Source organism: Eptatretus burgeri, chromosome 14, assembly GCF_056783735.1.
Source record: "Eptatretus burgeri isolate ZD-2024b chromosome 14, Ebu_testis_v1, whole genome shotgun sequence".
NCBI lineage: Eukaryota > Metazoa > Chordata > Myxini > Myxiniformes > Myxinidae > Eptatretus > Eptatretus burgeri.
Genome location: NC_140974.1, coordinates 33,166,787 through 33,183,994, shown reverse-complemented (window position 1 = coordinate 33,183,994; position 17,208 = coordinate 33,166,787). Strand labels below are relative to the sequence as shown.

General features: G+C 47.1%; 1 long non-coding RNA gene across 1 annotated transcript in view; it reads left to right on the top strand.

Annotated features, from left to right (window-relative positions):
• LOC147012933 (uncharacterized) overlaps positions 1–17,208 on the top strand; it is a 37,021-nt gene that overhangs the window by 13,331 nt on the left and 6,482 nt on the right. Inside the window, exon 3 of the long non-coding RNA XR_015051121.1 lies at positions 10,674–10,838. This is a non-coding gene — a long non-coding RNA (uncharacterized LOC147012933). The remainder of the gene's footprint in view (positions 1–10,673; positions 10,839–17,208) is intronic.

Here is a 17,208-nt window from a genome sequence, read left to right as displayed (position 1 = left end):
CGCCACGACCTTTACCGTCACAACTCGCCACCATCGCATCACCGTCATCTCGCTCCACTCGTGGGCACCGATGCTGGACTCGTGCGGAGCGCGCACCGAGCAGCGTGTTCAAAAGCATCGCGGACTTACCGCAGAAAAACGGATCAAAAACGACTCACGCCCACTTTTGTTCCGTCCAATCGGTGAGCGAGGGGCGGTTTGGCCCCGCCTCCAGGGCGTTGGAGGGCGGTCGCTATATGCAAATTCATGGATCAAAAAGCATTCACGCCCACTTTTCCTCGGGCCAATGGGGAGCGAGGTGAAAGGTCGGAGGCAGAGGGTCAAAGATGAAAGAGCGAAGCCACGGGGCTTATAAAAACAACTGCGTTCGTCAGACGAGTTCAGTTGGAAGTGGAGGGAGTTGAGTTTGGGAGTTCGGAGAAGCAGTTCGCAGTTGGGAGTTCGCGGAGCCAGTGAAGAGTTGGGACGAGTCAAGAGTCGGAGTGAAGAGGACGGAGCTGTGGAGAGGCGGCGGCAGCGAAGGCGGTTGAGGGGGTGCTCGCGTCGGGTGCCGGGAGCTGCACAGAGAGAGGCCAGCAACGCGACCGAGGTCGTGGTGGAGACGCTCGTCGCGGGACCCGAGATTTTGTGAAATCCTCCTTTCCCCGAGCATCAGCAACCCCCTCCTGTTTCCCCCCGCGCTGAGATAGTGCGACAAAAGGGGGCCCCCTTCCCACCCCCTACCAGACACTGTCCGCGAGGCCCGCGGAGTTGAGGCACCACCGCCACTTCGCGTCTCATCATCAGACGGGTAGGCCCGACACGGTCTCGGCCCCAGGCCCGCCTACCCCCCTCATCCTGGAGGGTGGTTCTCTTTTCTTTTGCTTTGGGAATATGTGTTGTCGGCGCCGTCTGTGAAGTAAAATTGTATAAGTGTTGCCGAGTGCCCGGTAGTCGGATAGATCTGCATTTTTGCATTTGCTTTTTGTCTTCTTCTTTTACATGTGCCTTTGGTGGAATTGTATATGTGTGCTTTCCGTTCATCGCGAAATAAATGTGCTTATTGTTGAACTGTTTTCCCGCTTCGCTTCGTCATTTCTTTCATTGAATCCCCATCTTGCTTCACGTAAAGGGTTGGTCGTGGGCTAAGACGCCCGGTAATTAATCGAACCGTCGAGGCCGACGAATAACACCGCTCGGTTATCCCGATAGTACGGAACGGGTCGCTTAAGTGGCCCGTGTCCGAAGTCGACCTGCGGCGAGGTGCGATCGCCCGGTCTACCCTCCGTGTGGGTACTTAGGTAGGTCGAATTTGGCGAGCAACCCTATCCCACGCGGGGGCCGATTGGCACGATCGCGGTGAGACCGAAAGGTCCACCCGTGACTGGTTCCCGGCGTTAGTCCGAGAGGGTCACGACTGGATTGTCCGTCCGGTGGGCGACGTGCCGCGATTCGAGTTACGTGGCCGTCCGCACGCCGCCGGGCGCGAATCCGCAACACTGGTGTCAGGTCGTGCGATATAAACTCATCGCCCTCCTCGCAGCACTGGTAACGGAGAACGGGAAAACGGGCTGTCCTGTCTCCAATTAAATTCACGGGAATCGGTCCAGGGGTGAGAGGAGCGACCCCCGATTCCCTCCAAATTACGAGCGAGCTAAATTAACCCTTTAAGAGAAGCAAGATGGCGTCTCAAGGCGAGCGGGAGCCGGGGGTATTAGAAATGGATGTAGAATGTGTAGAATCCATGGCTCAGGATGAAATCCCCGTGCAGGAAATGTTAATTGTACAGGAAAACGAACTCGCCCAACTGAACCCAGAGCCCGAAATAGGTGCGGCAGCGGCCGCGGTGTATGACACCTCCCCTCCCCCTCTCCACCAAAACCCCCCAACCCCTGCCGAAACGGCTCACCCAAGCGCACCCGACATGGCCCAGCTATTCACCATGCTGGCAAAAATGTATGCGGAAATGACAGCGAACATGATCAAGCAAATGAACGAAAAGATGGATACAAACACAAATGAAATGAAAAACGAAATGAAAGGCATGAACAAAAAGATGGATACAAACACGAATGAAATGAAAAACGAAATGAAAGAAATGACTAAGCAAATGAAGGAAGAAACTAAAAAGCTCCGGGGTGAGACGCAGAACATGGGCCGATGCCTGCAGGCGGGCATGAAGGCCGTCAGCAGGGAGCTTAAAATGGCGACTCCACGTGTAGGAACGAACGAGCTGGAAGGGGGTGCAACGGCTGTCGGGCCCGCGGTGGAGGCGGGTAAGGAAAAAGTAATTCGGGAGACAAGAGACGAGGTGAAAGAAATTGCGAGGGAGAGAAAAGAACAATTAATACGGAAAGCAAGGATGAGGTACGCGGAGATCGTGAAAGAGCAAGGAGTGAAAAACAGGGAAGGACGGGAGCGACTTAAAGAGAAAGCAAGGTTGACCGACATAAAGATAAGGGAAAGACGCCAGAAAGAAGCGGAGACTAATAGACAGGAGGGGACATCAGAAACTTATAAATGTATAGAGACACGGGAGACAGAAAAATAGAGGAGAGACTGCATGAATTGGACAAGGTTAGAGACGAACACACACACACACACAGAGGTAGTGGAGGACGATGAGGTTGAGCTGGCGGACCGTGCAGGGACCCGGTGCGAGCAGCGGGATAGCCTCCTCCAGGAACGAGGGGAGGGAGTATGCCCCCTTGAGGCGAGTCACGACCAGGTGAGTTCGGTCGTGCTTTGCGAGGTTGAGGGAACGGGTGCTGTGGACAGGTGCACGGAGAGCTTGGGGGGTATAGAGGCCCCGGAGACCCTTGTGGGGACACGAATCCACAGTGTGGTTGTCCCTGTGTGTGTGGTGCAAGGGGTGAGTGCGTCGCCGTGTGTGGAAGCGACCCCGTGTGTGAGTGGTGTGGTGGCGATGGTGCCGGAGTACGTGCTTCCCAGCACGCTGAGTGTGGATGAGGCACCGCGGGTGAGTGCCCCCGCGTGTGTGGGTGAGGCACCGTGTGTGAGTGAGGCCGTGTGTGTGGATGAAACGGCCAGTGTGGATGAGGCACCGCGGGTGAGTGCCCCCGCGTGTGTGAGTGAGGCACGGTGTGTGGATGAGGCACCGCGGGTGAGTGCCCCCGCGTGTGTGAGTGGTGTGGTTTGTGTAAGGGAAATGCCACGTGTGAGTGGTATGGTTTATGCAAGGGAGACCGTCTGTGTGAGAGAGCGGTATGTGAGGGAGATGTCGGTTGGCATGCGGGAGCACGCAGCCGCGTCTCCCGGTGTGAATGTAATGGAATGGAGTGTGAGCGTCGTAACACGCGGGAGTGCGTGTGTGGAATGGCGACGACGGCGACATGTGAAGAAAGAAAGCCGAGTAGCGGCTGTAGTTGTTTCGGGGACCGTGCCGGGTTCACCCAGCAGTGGGCACGAGGTCCGTGCTGTGCAACGCACGAGACCCCCACGTGCTCGCTTGCGAGAGTGAAGTCCCGGTCCGGAAACGCACACGGTGGATTTGCCGATCCCGCGGACGGACAAAGTTTAGGCAGGTAAATGGATTTGGACCGGACGGGTTCTCCACGCGATCGTGTGTGTTAAGCTCCAACGGGCAAAGCACATGTGTTCGCGTGGGGAACCCCTCGAGACGTGGGGCTTGTGTTTTTTTATGCGCACGGTGACGTCATGGCTGCACGTGGGGTTGGAATCCGGCAGGAGGGGTATCCCTGCCGGATGGTACCGTCCAAGGAGGGACGAGGTACACGTGCAGCTGCATGACGTCACGGGCAGGTGCAAAGTGCGCGAGTTGCCGCGCTGGTGCTGCGCATGTGAAAAAAAAACAAAAAACCAAGCCTCACTTTCGGGTGCACAGGATTCCTGGGCAAGGGGTGGAAGACCCCCTTACAGGGGCACAGGATGGAAACTAGTTAGGGGGAAGGGTTAGCTTAGTTAGACCGACTTCATGGGGCAGGGGTAAGTCCTCATGGAGTCCGTGGAATGGATTAGTTAGAGGGATTGTAGCGAGATTTAAGTTGGGAAATTGATTAATGGGATTATTTGGAGACAGAGACAGACTTTGGATGTGTAGTGGGGACGTAGCTTAGCTACGTAGGTTAAATGGAACGTGCTATAGTTTAAGGGACGACGTGGGAGCACGAGTTAGTTAGGGGAGGTAGTTCGAAGGATGGCAGAGTTCAGCGGTGTGTGTGTTGAAGAGTTGGTGAGTTGTGAGGTGAGTACTTGTTGAGTGAGTGAGGCCAGCGGGTCTGTGTGAGTGGAGCGAATGGGGAATGCATGGTGCGATGAGTGATTGGGGGGAGGAGTGACTCCCGCCCAAGGGACCCCGGGGTCAGTATAAAGTGAGTTAGGGGGTTAGTCAAATTTACAAAATGGAGGTCGTTTTGTTGTTGGTGGGAGTGTAGGCTCGAAACCCGTTTGGAGGGGTGCAGGAGCCCTGTTGACGGGCTGGGAGCATGGCTGCGAAAGGTGAGTATCGCTGAGTGGGTACCCCGGGCACCAGGCTAGTCGGCCGCGGTAGGCCAAGGGCCCATGGGGGGCCGGGATAGCGTAGTGGGCACGGGTGTGCCTGCTTGGTGCGGAGGCCCGGGGCGCCATTAGCCGCGTGGGCAGTGTTGTGGGCATGGGTGACCCTCGGAAAGGGGCCTGGGAAGCTAGCCTGCCACGTGTGCGTTTCAGGGGAGGTGCCATGGGGGGCACTCCCCGGTGTTAGGGAGCTGGTAGGCTCGGAGGCAGTGTAGTGCCCGGGGTGCCATAGCGGGAGATTCGGCAGAGGGTCGTGCCTGCCAAAGGGAGCCACGTGTCCCAGCCATGAGACCGTGTGAGGGCACGGAGAGAAAATTGGGGGGCGAGGCCCGAAATTGTGAGGACACCAACACAGGCGACGGGAATCTGGGTTTATAGAACCAATAGTTTAAGCGAGAGGCGCTTGTTGAAAGCCCCGGGGTAGTTTAACAGTTAAATGGATAGGGTAGATTAGGAAGTGTACCCCTCCGCACCATCCATCCCCTCGCTCTCGTTGTGGGCCGCTGGACCCACTTTGGGTTAGATCGCTGAACTCTGGGGAGGCCATTCTGAGGCTTGAGTTGGGCCTCGACACAGGACGTTAGCTCTCCCTTGTTCCTCTCCGGGAAGGGAACGTAGGGGTTGGGAGTAGGCTAGGTGACAGGATAGCTTAGCCAAACAAAGACGATAAAGGGGGTTAGGGGACGATTTATAGTGGGGAAGTAAAAATAAAAACAACAAAAAAATAAGTTGGGGCTAAATTGGGGTTTGACAAATTAAGGGAGTGGGTATGTACAGTGACAGGCAAAGGCGATAGGTTGGGAGGGAGACCGTAGGGTAGGTCCGAGCCTGCCTTCCAAGTGGCCAGCACCACCGCACTCCCTCCACCAACCTCCACTGAACGGCAAAGGCTGGCCAGCTTCATCTGCTGGCTGTGTTGCTGCAAGGCCTGTGCCGGCCCACTTCATCTGCCGGCTGGCTGTTTTTCTTCAAAGCCTGTGCCGACCCACTTCATCGGCAGCTGTTGTTTTGCTGCAAGGCCTGTTCCGGCTGGATCGGCTGCAGCTGCTGTGCTTCAAGGCCTGTGCCGGCCAGTTCATCTGCCAGCTGTGTTTGCCTACAGCGGCCTTCTTCTGCGGGCTGTGTTTGCCTGCTGCCTTTGCCATGCCATGCCCACTGCCCCTGTTCACCAGCCCCGTTCAATTTTTGCTTTGCCCCCCCCCCCCTGTTCATTGCCATGTGCGCCAGGATCAAGGCAACAGTTTGCAAGCTGCAAGAACTGCCCTGTTGGCAGCTACAACACGGGCCTGCAGTGGCGGCCCGTGCACCGTGTTTGTGTTCATCCATCCATTCGTTGTGCTCATTGCGTGTGCCACTTGAGCTGGCACAGAGACTGCGTTTGTGCAGCCCATGCACCGTTGTGGTTCACTGCGTTCAGTTCAAAAAGGAAGGCCTTGGACTGCGTGTGAGCAGCCAGCCACGTTCCCTGTCACCTGCATTGTTTTGAGCCAGAGACTGCATGTGAGCAGCCTGGCTCCCTGCTAACTGCTTTCTTTTTGCAGAGTTCATTGATCCTGGGCCATGGTTTAGTGTAAAATTTGTAAGTTAAGGTAAGATGTACTGTAAATATGAGTGCGCCCCCGGCATGTCTGTCCTAGCGCCAGCAATTTTATTTAAGTCGTCCGTGTGAGTGAGTTTGTTTAGGTAGTTACGCAGCCCTTAGGTTATTTATTTTGGGGACACGAATACCATGAATGTCGCACTCAGGGATCCGTAGGTAAAATGTACTAGGGGAAAACTACACATGATGGCACACGAAAATTTGACGACTCGGGACGAGTCTGTAAAAAGGGGAGGGGGTAGTGTTGTGGTTGACCAAATTCGCAAACCACCATTCAGGTCCCTTAGGTGAGATATCTCGGTAAGTATATGTGTAGTTAGGCCCAAACCCGTTGTCTAGAGGGAATAAATGTCATTCATGAGGGCTGCGACTCTTCAGGATAGCCGTTTTTCTTTTACTATCTTTATTTTGGACCAGCCGCCATTATTACCACCACCAACCACGTTTCAACAGCCATCACACAACAACCACCAACCACAACGCGGCCATCACAACAACAACCACCAACCACAACGCCGCTTCACAACAACAACCACCAACCACAACGCCGCTTCACCACAACCGCCACGACCTTTACCGTCACAACTCGCCACCATCGCATCACCGTCATCTCGCGCCACTCGTGGGCACCGATGCTGGACTCGTGCGGAGCGCGCACCGAGCAGCGTGTTCAAAAGCATCGCGGACTTACCGCAGAAAAACGGATCAAAAACGACTCACGCCCACTTTTGTTCCGTCCAATCGGTGAGCGAGGGGCGGTTTGGCCCCGCCTCCAGGGCGTTGGAGGGCGGTCGCTATATGCAAATTCATGGATCAAAAAGCATTCACGCCCACTTTTCCTCGGGCCAATGGGGAGTGAGGTGAAAGGTCGGAGGCAGAGGGTCAAAGATGAAAGAGCGAAGCCACGGGGCTTATAAAAACGACTGCGTTCGTCAGACGAGTTCAGTTGGAAGTGGAGGGAGTTGAGTTTGGGAGTTCGGAGAAGCAGTTCGCAGTTGGGAGTTCGCGGAGCCAGTGAAGAGTTGGGACGAGTCAAGAGTCGGAGTGAAGAGGACGGAGCTGTGGAGAGGCGGCGAAGGCGGTTGAGGGGGTGCTCGCGTCGGGTGCCGGGAGCTGCACAGAGAGAGGCCAGCAACGCGACCGAGGTCGTGGTGGAGATGCTCGTCGCGGGACCCGAGATTTTGTGAAATCCTCCTTTCCCCGAGCATCAGCAACCCCTTCCTGTTTCCCCCCACGCTGAGATAGTGCGACAAAAGGGGGCCCCCTTCCCACCCCCTACCAGACACTGTCCGCGAGGCCCGCGGAGTTGAGGCACCACCGCCACTTCGCGTCTCATCATCAGACGGGTAGGCCCGACACGGTCTCGGCCCCAGGCCCGCCTACCCCCCTCATCCTGGAGGGTGGTTCTCTTTTCTTTTGCTTTGGGAATATGTGTTGTCGGCGCCGTCTGTGAAGTAAAATTGTATAAGTGTTGCCGAGTGCCCGGTAGTCGGATAGATCTGCATTGTTGCATTTGATTTTTGTCTTCTTCTTTTACATGTGCTTTTGGTGGAATTGTATATGTGTGCTTTCCGTTCATCGCGAAATAAATGTGCTTATTGTTGAACTGTTTTCCCGCTTCGCTTCGTCATTTCTTTCATTGAATCCCCATCTTGCTTCACGTAAAGGGTTGGTCGTGGGCTAAGACGCCCGATAATTAATCGAACCGTCGAGGCCGACGAATAACACCGCTCGGTTATCCCGATAGTACGGAACGGGTCGCTTAAGTGGCCCGTGTCCGAAGTCGACCTGCGGCGAGGTGCGATCGCCCGGTCTACCCTCCGTGTGGGTACTTAGGTAGGTCGAATTTGGCGAGCAACCCTATCCCACGCGGGGGCCGATTGGCACGATCGCGGTGAGACCGAAAGGTCCACCCGTGACTGGTTCCCGGCGTTAGTCCGAGAGGGTCACGACTGGATTGTCCGTCCGGTGGGCGACGTGCCGCGATTCGAGTTACGTGGCCGTCCGCACGCCGGCGGGCGCGAATCCGCAACAATATATATATATATATATATATATATATATATATATATATATATATATATATATATATACACATACATACATATATACATATATATATACACATACATACATATATATATATATATATATATATATATATATATATATATATATATATATACATACATACATATATATATATATATATATATATATATATATATATATATATATATACATACATACATACATATATATATATATATATATATATATACACATACATATATATACACATACATATATATACACATATATATATATATATATATATATATATATATATATATATATATATATATCGGGTGTATAAAAAAATAGTGTGGTAGATTAAAACATTAGAAAGGAAACTAGAGGGGGAGCACTCGGGAGAGTGCAAAACCTCTGCCGCCAATACTGCTGGGTCACTCAAGTGAACCTGATGTCTTATTCATTAAATATGATGTCAACTGGGCTGACAGAGTTATAGTTCTTTCCTCCAACATTTTTTTTTTTGGGGGGGGGGGGGGTTGGAAATCACTTCAACATGTAGAAATGCAAAAAAAAGAAATCGAAATTTTGTTGAAAAAAGTTGCAAAAAATTCTCTAACAATTTTTTTTGGGTGGGGTGGAAATCACTTAAAACATGTAGAAATGCAAAAAAAATTTTCTCTAACAATTTTTTTTGGGGGGGGGGTTGGAAATCGCTGAAAACATGTAGAAATGCAAAAAAAAAATTCTAACAATTTTCTTTTTTTGGATGGGGGGGGGGAGGACCAAGTCCAAAATGTAATGGCATGATCCTTGGACAATACCTAACCCTCCCCCCCACCAAGTTTCGTCGAAATCCGTCGAGGAGTTTTTTTCCATAATACAAATTTTTTTTAACAATTTCACGCTCACGCCGGGAGTATCGCTATAGCTCTCTGTTCTTCGAACAGGCGAGCTAAAAAGCACAAAACTTGAAACTGCTAAATATATTTTACCACAATAATTTGCTTACAGCCAGACAGAGAAAACAAACAAAAAACAGACAAACAGAGTTTAAAACGTCTCATAAAAGTTTCAATTTCACACAAATCAAAATCTCGCTTTGCATGCCTTTTCCTTTGCAAATTTACTGGTTATGAACTACCAATGAACTATAAACTATTATGAACAATAAAATATTATATTTTCCTTTTATTATGCATTTTCTTAAAACAATAATTTGCATAAAACTGTGACCCTTTAAGGTCAGTAATGCACCCCTCTGAGGTCTGCGCCCTTGGCTGCTGCCTAGTTGACCTTATGGTAGCGCCGGCCCTGACCAGGACGATGTTTAGCGAGGTCTTACTGTATAGCATGATATCTCAAGCAGTTATGGGTGCATTAGGCCAAAACTTGGTGGATGAGTTGGTTGGGTAACAAGAACAAGCTGATTCGATTTTGGTTCAGGTACAGATCCAGATCCGGCTTATCAGTGAGATGAAAAACATAAACTGTTCAGCTTGATGGAGGTATGCTCCCTATCGATTGCTGTTCTTGTTTAACAAACTCATTTACTTCTGATCTTAACTGATGATACAGAAATAAATGTTAGATCATGCCATTGCTTTAATACCATCCTGCAACTGTTACATTTTGTTTTCTTGTGGTAAATTAACACCATTAATAAACCTAACCAAGGCGCTGTCCCTGAACCCCATTGGGGGGCTGGCAGCCGAGGTGACCTCTGGACCCCCAGCCTCAAGAGAGAAGACCCATTTTAAAATCCTTTAGCTTCAAGCCTGCTCCAGAGATAGATGTTATTGGAAGATTTTGGGATAGTGTTTGCCATTGAAAGCAAGAGGTATCTGGATGGGACATTTTAATGGATTACCTGGAAATCATAGAAAGTCATGACTGGCACTTCACAAATATGAATGTAACTTGTGAATAAATTAATGAAAATTGTGATTCATCTAGTGGGATATAATGATTAATGATTCAAATCATACACTGGAAATCAATGTTTGCTTGGAATGTGACGTTGCGCCGATCATCAAACAGTCCGTTCAATGAACAACATTTGATGCGTTGAAATATTGGTGATTAGGAATCACAGGTGGTTCTGTGTATTTCATATCAAATGGTTCTGTGTATATGATGTTCCGCACTGATCTCAAAATGTCAAAAGTTTTTGTTCACTGGGTATCACATTTTGTACGCCCTTCTGCCTCCCCCTCCCCCCAAGCCGTCTCCAATACCTCCAGGATTTGTCAAAAATTATTAACTTTCAAAGAAAGCTAGCGAGTAGTGCAGAGAGCAGTTAAAGCGAGAAGTGGTAATGAAACAGGTGCAGAAAAATGGGAAACACAGAGAGAGTTGTGCAGAGAAACAGAAGCAAAAAAACCACGCCTTGCACCTGCCACAGCATCTTCAGACCTACACAAATGGGAATCTTCAGGAAAGCTTGCAACAAAGCAAGGATTGAGCCTCGCTCTCCAGCTGCCATCGTTGAGCCGAGCTGTTTGTTTTTTTTTTCATCTTCCAGATTGATGGCATTTCATTGTGTGGCGAAATCGTCTCCCTGGAAGCAAAGGCAAAAGAGCAGGTGGTGGCAGTTGATCCTGGTGTGGTGAAACAAAAACGAAACTGCCTTGAGTGTTTTGGTTTGTTAATTTTCGAAAAACGTTGAAGGATACAGGGTTCACAACAGGTATGGATATGTCACACTGTGCCCTGGACCCTTCGACCCAATTTCAAAATGCTGTTTTGGATGGATGGATAGGTGCCCCGTCCACTTTGTAATCACTCACTTTTTGGCATTTTCAACATTGGCTAAAATAAATACAAACTAACAAGCGGTTTGTTGGACCACTTCTCATTCGATCTTCTTGCAGATGTTTTTAACTTGTTCACCTTTGATCATTCTCATGATTTTACGAGCTACATGAGAACATGGTTTCCCATAATACATCCATTATGTCAGCATTCTCTGGAGCTGCTGTTCCTATTGTGCTCTGTTGAACAATCTCTGCAGTTTTTAGTCGTCACTACGCAGCAGCAGGTGTGGTTTTGCAAGTGTGTGTGTGTGTGTGTGTGTGTGTGTGTGTGTGTGTGTGTGTGTGTGTGTGTATGTGTGTGTGTGTGTGTGTGTGTGTGTGTGTGTGTGTGTGAGTGTGTGTGTGTGTGTGTGTGTGTGTGTGTGTGTGTGTGTGTGTGTGTGTTCAGCACATAACTGTATTTTTTAACCATATGAGCTTTTGTCATCAAATTTTCAACAAACCTACATTATGAGAGCGTGCAGAAGACTAACTATCCCTGCTAGCTTGTACATGTTGCTGCGTTTGAGCCTGGGGAGTAACTGCTGAAATCTATCTATTCGGTTTCTTCCTGACATCTGTTCTTTGTTCCTTTCACACTTCTTTCTAAGTTTTTTTCACATTGTCTTTATTCATTATATTTCTTGCTTTTTCTTCTCTTTCATCTCTTTTACTCTCTACTTCTCTCTTTTGTTATCTATCGGTCTAAAGAGAAGTGAATTCTTGCAGAAAGTTTTCTGTAAGGCTCACTTGGCTGTGCCTGAATGGGTTTAAGGGTAGTGGAGTCGTGGCTGAAACCCGAATCCTATCCAGGTTCCTCCTGATGACTTCATCTTTGCCCTTTACTTTTTCGGGTTCCTTCTTGGTCTCCCGTTTAATTGACAATTATGTCAAGATGTCAAAGGGCAAAGTCACAGTGAAAAAACAAATAGGACTTATTAGCCCATCCACAACACAGCACAAGACGGCCGGGGTCCATAATCGCTCTTGTTTCTTTGTTGAAGCCTTCCCCTATCGGATGGGGGGAAGATAATTGTCGTTCTACAATTGATGTACACAATTTTTAATGGACCACAGAATTTATTGGACCCTCATGAGTACTAAACCACCATTTGGAAAATTATTTTCTTTCATTACCCTGCGATCACGAAGCGAAAAGTGCGGGGTTTACGCGATCGGTCACATCCGTATGCCATACGCGCGTGCGTACGTACGTGCCTGCATTGTTAAAATTCATTTTCTCAGCAACCGTTAGTCTGATTGAAACGAAATTTACCAAATAGGTGTGCCTCCTCCTGCGTAATATTTTTGTCATGATTCTGACGTCATTGGTCAAGTGGTACAGGCGCCATATTGGAAAAACCGAAAAACTTTGCACCACGATATCTCCGAAACCACTCCATCGAAAAAGTTTACGCAAAGCTCATTGTCAAGTACTCCCCATGGGGAATAAGATTTGTTCATGATGATGTCATTGGTGCCTACATTATGACGTTATAATTCGAGAAGTGCAATGCTTGATCCAGTCATTGTGAAAAAAAATTCTACAATTATTGAAACTGCTAACCAATCGATGCAAAACTTTAACGAATTGATCAACTACCCGTGGGAAATATAGTTTGATTAAAGTGACATCATCCATCACTGGTCTGGCACCATATTGGATCAAAGAAAAAAAAAAACACAGAACAGTTGGCTTGCACCAAGTCCTTCTCAAGACTGTGCAGGCTAAGTATTCTATGAATGCCATCTTGTTACTTGCAAAAGTGAAGATTATTCAAGTATATTGGTCAGTCGATTTTGTTATTCTGTCTGTCAATCGCCAACAGGTCACACATTTAAACCAATCTTCACGAAACTTCATCACCTGGTTGAGTTTGTCACAAGCAAGAAGCATTTTAGTAGACATGTTAAGTGACATTTGACTTCAAATCGTGATGCAAAGGTCCCCTTTGGCATGGAAGTTCCTTAGGGTCATAGAAACAAATTTATCCAAAGACACACGTCATATCCCAAAATCCAAGATCGCCGCCGTCGACCATTTTGGAAAACATGGCCCAGTCATAGCTCATGAACCGTTTGTCATAGAAACTATTATGATACATGTTTTCTAACTAACTTGAGGTCACTGAACTCATTTCCGGTGACAATTTCGCTTTCTGATTGATTTAAAGGTCAAATCAGAGACAAAAACACATAAATGTTACATTTTTTCTAAAATGTATGAGAAAAAAAAATTGTGAGAACGAGACATGACTTAGCATGTCTACTATATGATGGTTAGGTCAGACCCAACTCAGAAATGGTTTTCTCATGCTGAATTTAACTACACACGAGTTAGTCACATACATAATGTATCTATGTTATGTGACCTTTCATTTTTACTTTCAGATTCAAAGTGACTAATCCAAATAAGTTCCGATAACAGTGAAAGCACACCTGCCATGATGGACTGGAGCCTATGTTTTATATATCAATCAGACGAGACTCATAATCCAACTTCGGATCCCTCATCATCTGTTAAATTGAGAAACAATCCTGGAAGACTTTCAGCCACTTAGACAGGTTGTGAACAATATCCAGGAACTCAATGAATTAGGTGAGCTGCCTGATTTTGTATTCGTAGAGAATACTGGTGACAGTGATACTCAGAATAAAGTGCAGCTGATGATGTCTAATCATGTAGTGTGGCACAAAGCTTGCAGGAATGCTGTTGACAATCAGAAAGTGCAGAGCCAGGAATAAGCATCAAGGACAAGCGTCATTTAGCCTGGTAAAAACTCGTGCAGCCAGGTCAGTCACACAGACATCACCCTCTACATCTTTGAGCGAACCAGTTGACACTCCGTGTCTCTTTTGTGATGAAGTGGGCAACAAGAAAGAGCTCAGAAAAACTGCTACACTTGGCTTGGATTAAAAAAAAAATCAATGACTGCTCAGCTGTTGGGTGACAAACGCCTGTTGTCTAAACTGTCCGCTGGTGACTTGATCGCCATCAATGCCGTCTATCATCGTGCGTGCCTGACTCGGCTGTATAGGAAAGTGGAGACGGTCGGATGTGACATCACTGAGAGTCATAACACGCAGGTGATGCGAGCACATGTTCTCAATGAGTTACTTGACTTTATTGAAGATAACCGTGGTTCAGGGGAGTCGCTAGCAATGGCTCACTTGACGACCCTTTATGATAAGCGTATTGCTGCTCTCGGCTTTCCCTACATCAAATGCAATACAGCACGCCTTAGAGAGGACATTGAGCGCATGATTCCTGACATCAAGGCAGTAAAGATTAACCGTTGCTAGTCTCTTGTTTTCGACGATGACCTATCCAAAGCTATAGTTGATATGAAAGACAATACATCAACTGAAGTCTCCGACCTGCACAAAGCAACCAAGATCCTCCGTCGAGAATATCTTCAAATGCGGCAAGCTTTTACGGGTTCCTTCTCAACCTCATCTGAAGCTGAATCAATCCCACCCACTCTGGGTTCATTCCTGTACATGCTTCTTGATGGACCATCTATCGATCAGCCATCTCCTGGATCTAAGAAGTCCAAGGTTGCAACATCAATTGGGCAGCAGATCATCTTCAACTCAGTTGCATGCAGATCCAAGAAACGTGACAGTGTTCCAAGTCAAAACAGAGATAGGGAAACACCAGCTTCGCTGTATATGGCTATGAAAGTACATCTTCAAACTGGCCGTGAATCTCTAATCGATGATTTGCATCAGCGAGGGTTGTGCATCTCGTATGACCGTTTGAGAGTGCTTAGTACAGATATTGCAAATTCAGTCATTGGTCACTGGGAGCAGGTTGGTGTGGTGGTCCCCCCTCAGGCAGTTAAACACATTTTCACCACAGGGGGTTTTGACAACATTGACCATAATCCATCCTCTATGATGGCAACATCAGCCCTCCATGGAACATGCATCAGCATTCACCAGCACTTCTCGTCAGACACACAACAAGTTGTGAATCTTGATGAGATCCTCAATCCAGATGAGATGGGGAAGAAGACTGTGAAGTCCATTTGCAAGTGTAAGACTGAATGTAAAGCTCCTTGTAAGTGCTGCGTGCAGAGACAGCGCTGTATGATTCTCTGCAGATGTCAAGGTTCGTGCGCCCACACTGGCAGGATGTACCAGGAGAAGAGAGGAGAAGAGGAAGAACTTGTGTAATTACGACATTGTGTGATGGATAATCAAATTACCTAAAATTTTCTGTACGTGAAAAAACAATAAAATTTGTTATAATTTGTATTCTTTTTGGGATTTCACCTTTAAATGCATCTGAAATGCATAGCTGATACCGGAAATGAATTCAGCGACCTCAATTCAGCTAGAAAACATGTGTCATAATAGTTTCTATGACAAACGGTTCATGAGCTATGACTGGTCCATGTTTCCAAAATGATCGACGGCGGCCATCTTGGATTTTGAGATATGACGTGTGTCCTTGGATAAATTTGTTTCTATGATCCGAAGGAACTTCCATGCCAAAGGGGACATTTGCATTATGATTTGAAGTCAACGCCCAAATTTTGTGCACTTAACATGTCTCCTATTTTGTTTTTGAGTTCAAAAGGACAACATAGGACATAGGTCAACAAATTTGTCAAATCTCTAAAATCCTCAATTTTCATCCGATTGACTAGAAATGTGAAAAGGATTTTCATGAGCTTACTAAATTCAACCAACAATTATTTTTGAAGTCAACTTCGGCCAAAAGGTCAACATCGGCCAAAGGTCAACAACTGAGGTGAGATTTATAAAATCCTCAATTTCCATTTGATTGACTTGAAATTTGAAGAGCATTTTCATATCAGGTCACTGAATTCAACCACCAATTATTTTTGAGGTCCACATCGGCCAAAAGGTCAACGTAGGCCGAATTTCAAAAATTGACAATTTTCAACCGATCGACTTGAAATTTGAAGAGGATTTATATTTCAGGTCACTGAATTAAACCAGCCAATTATATTTGAGGTCAACATGGACCAAAAGGTCAACATCGTCCCAATGTCAACAACTAAGGTGGTATTTCTAAAATCCTCAATTTTCATCCGATTGACTTGAAATTTGAAGAGGATTTGCATATCAAGTCTCTGAATTCAACCACCAATTTTTTCAGGTCATCATAGGCCAAAAGGACAACATAGGCCGACTTTCTATAATTGTCAATTTTCATCCGATTGACTTGAAATTTGAAGAGAAGTTGCATATTTGGTCATTGAATTCAACCACCAATTATTTTTGAGATCAAATTTTTTTTATGGATTTTGCAAGTATCGTGCTCTGCACAACGTCTTCTTCTTCTTTATTTATTTATTTATGTTTTTTGGAAACCAAGCTGTTAGTTTCCCACCGAAGTTTGTCCAAACCACCGAAGGTGGACGGCGGTTATGTTTTCACCCCTGTCCATCTTTGTCTGTCTGTCTGTGAACAGGATATCTCAAAAAGTTGTGGACAGATTTGGACGACATTTGGTGGACTGGATACCCGTGTGACAACAACGAAATGATTAGATTTTGGTGAAGATTAGAATCCGGATCCGGTTAAGAAATTATTATTATTTTTTATAAGTGATTCTTCAGCATTAAGAAATGGGCCAAAAACGATATATACAGTAGCACGATATCTCAAGTTGTGAATGGATTATGACAAAAGACATTGTGGATGAGTTGTTAAGATGACAAGAACAAGCCAATTATATTTTGGTGCAGGTCAGCAGATCTGACCTAGATAGTGGGATAGAAAACGTAAACCGTCTCGCCTGGCGGATGCGCTCTCCCGAGTGCCATTGCAGTTTCTTCCTGCACTCCAATTTCCAGAGCTGTATCAATGTAGAGCTGGATCTCAGAGCTGGCTGGGACTTTCAGAATGTAATTTTGCATCAACAATGCAAATAGAAAGTATGCGGCGTTGACATAATTTTTTTGACCTTGACCGATTTTTAAGGTGATGACCCAATTAAGGACATATTAACATTTTTCACCATAATGTGACTAAAGTTTGTCCAATCAGAATGAAATTGCCCGATATAGATAGCCAAGAGTAAGCCGCATTTAAGTTTAGTTGACATTATACCTCTCTGTGTTGAAGGTCAAGGACTCCTCAGAGGATCAAACCACCATTTGTTTTTCTCCCCTTTTTCTGCCAATGTCCAAGCTGTATCTTGAATCCGGCTGGGACTTTCAAAATTAAATCTTACATCAATATGCAATGGGAATAAAAGTATGCGAGGTTAACATGATTTTTTGACTT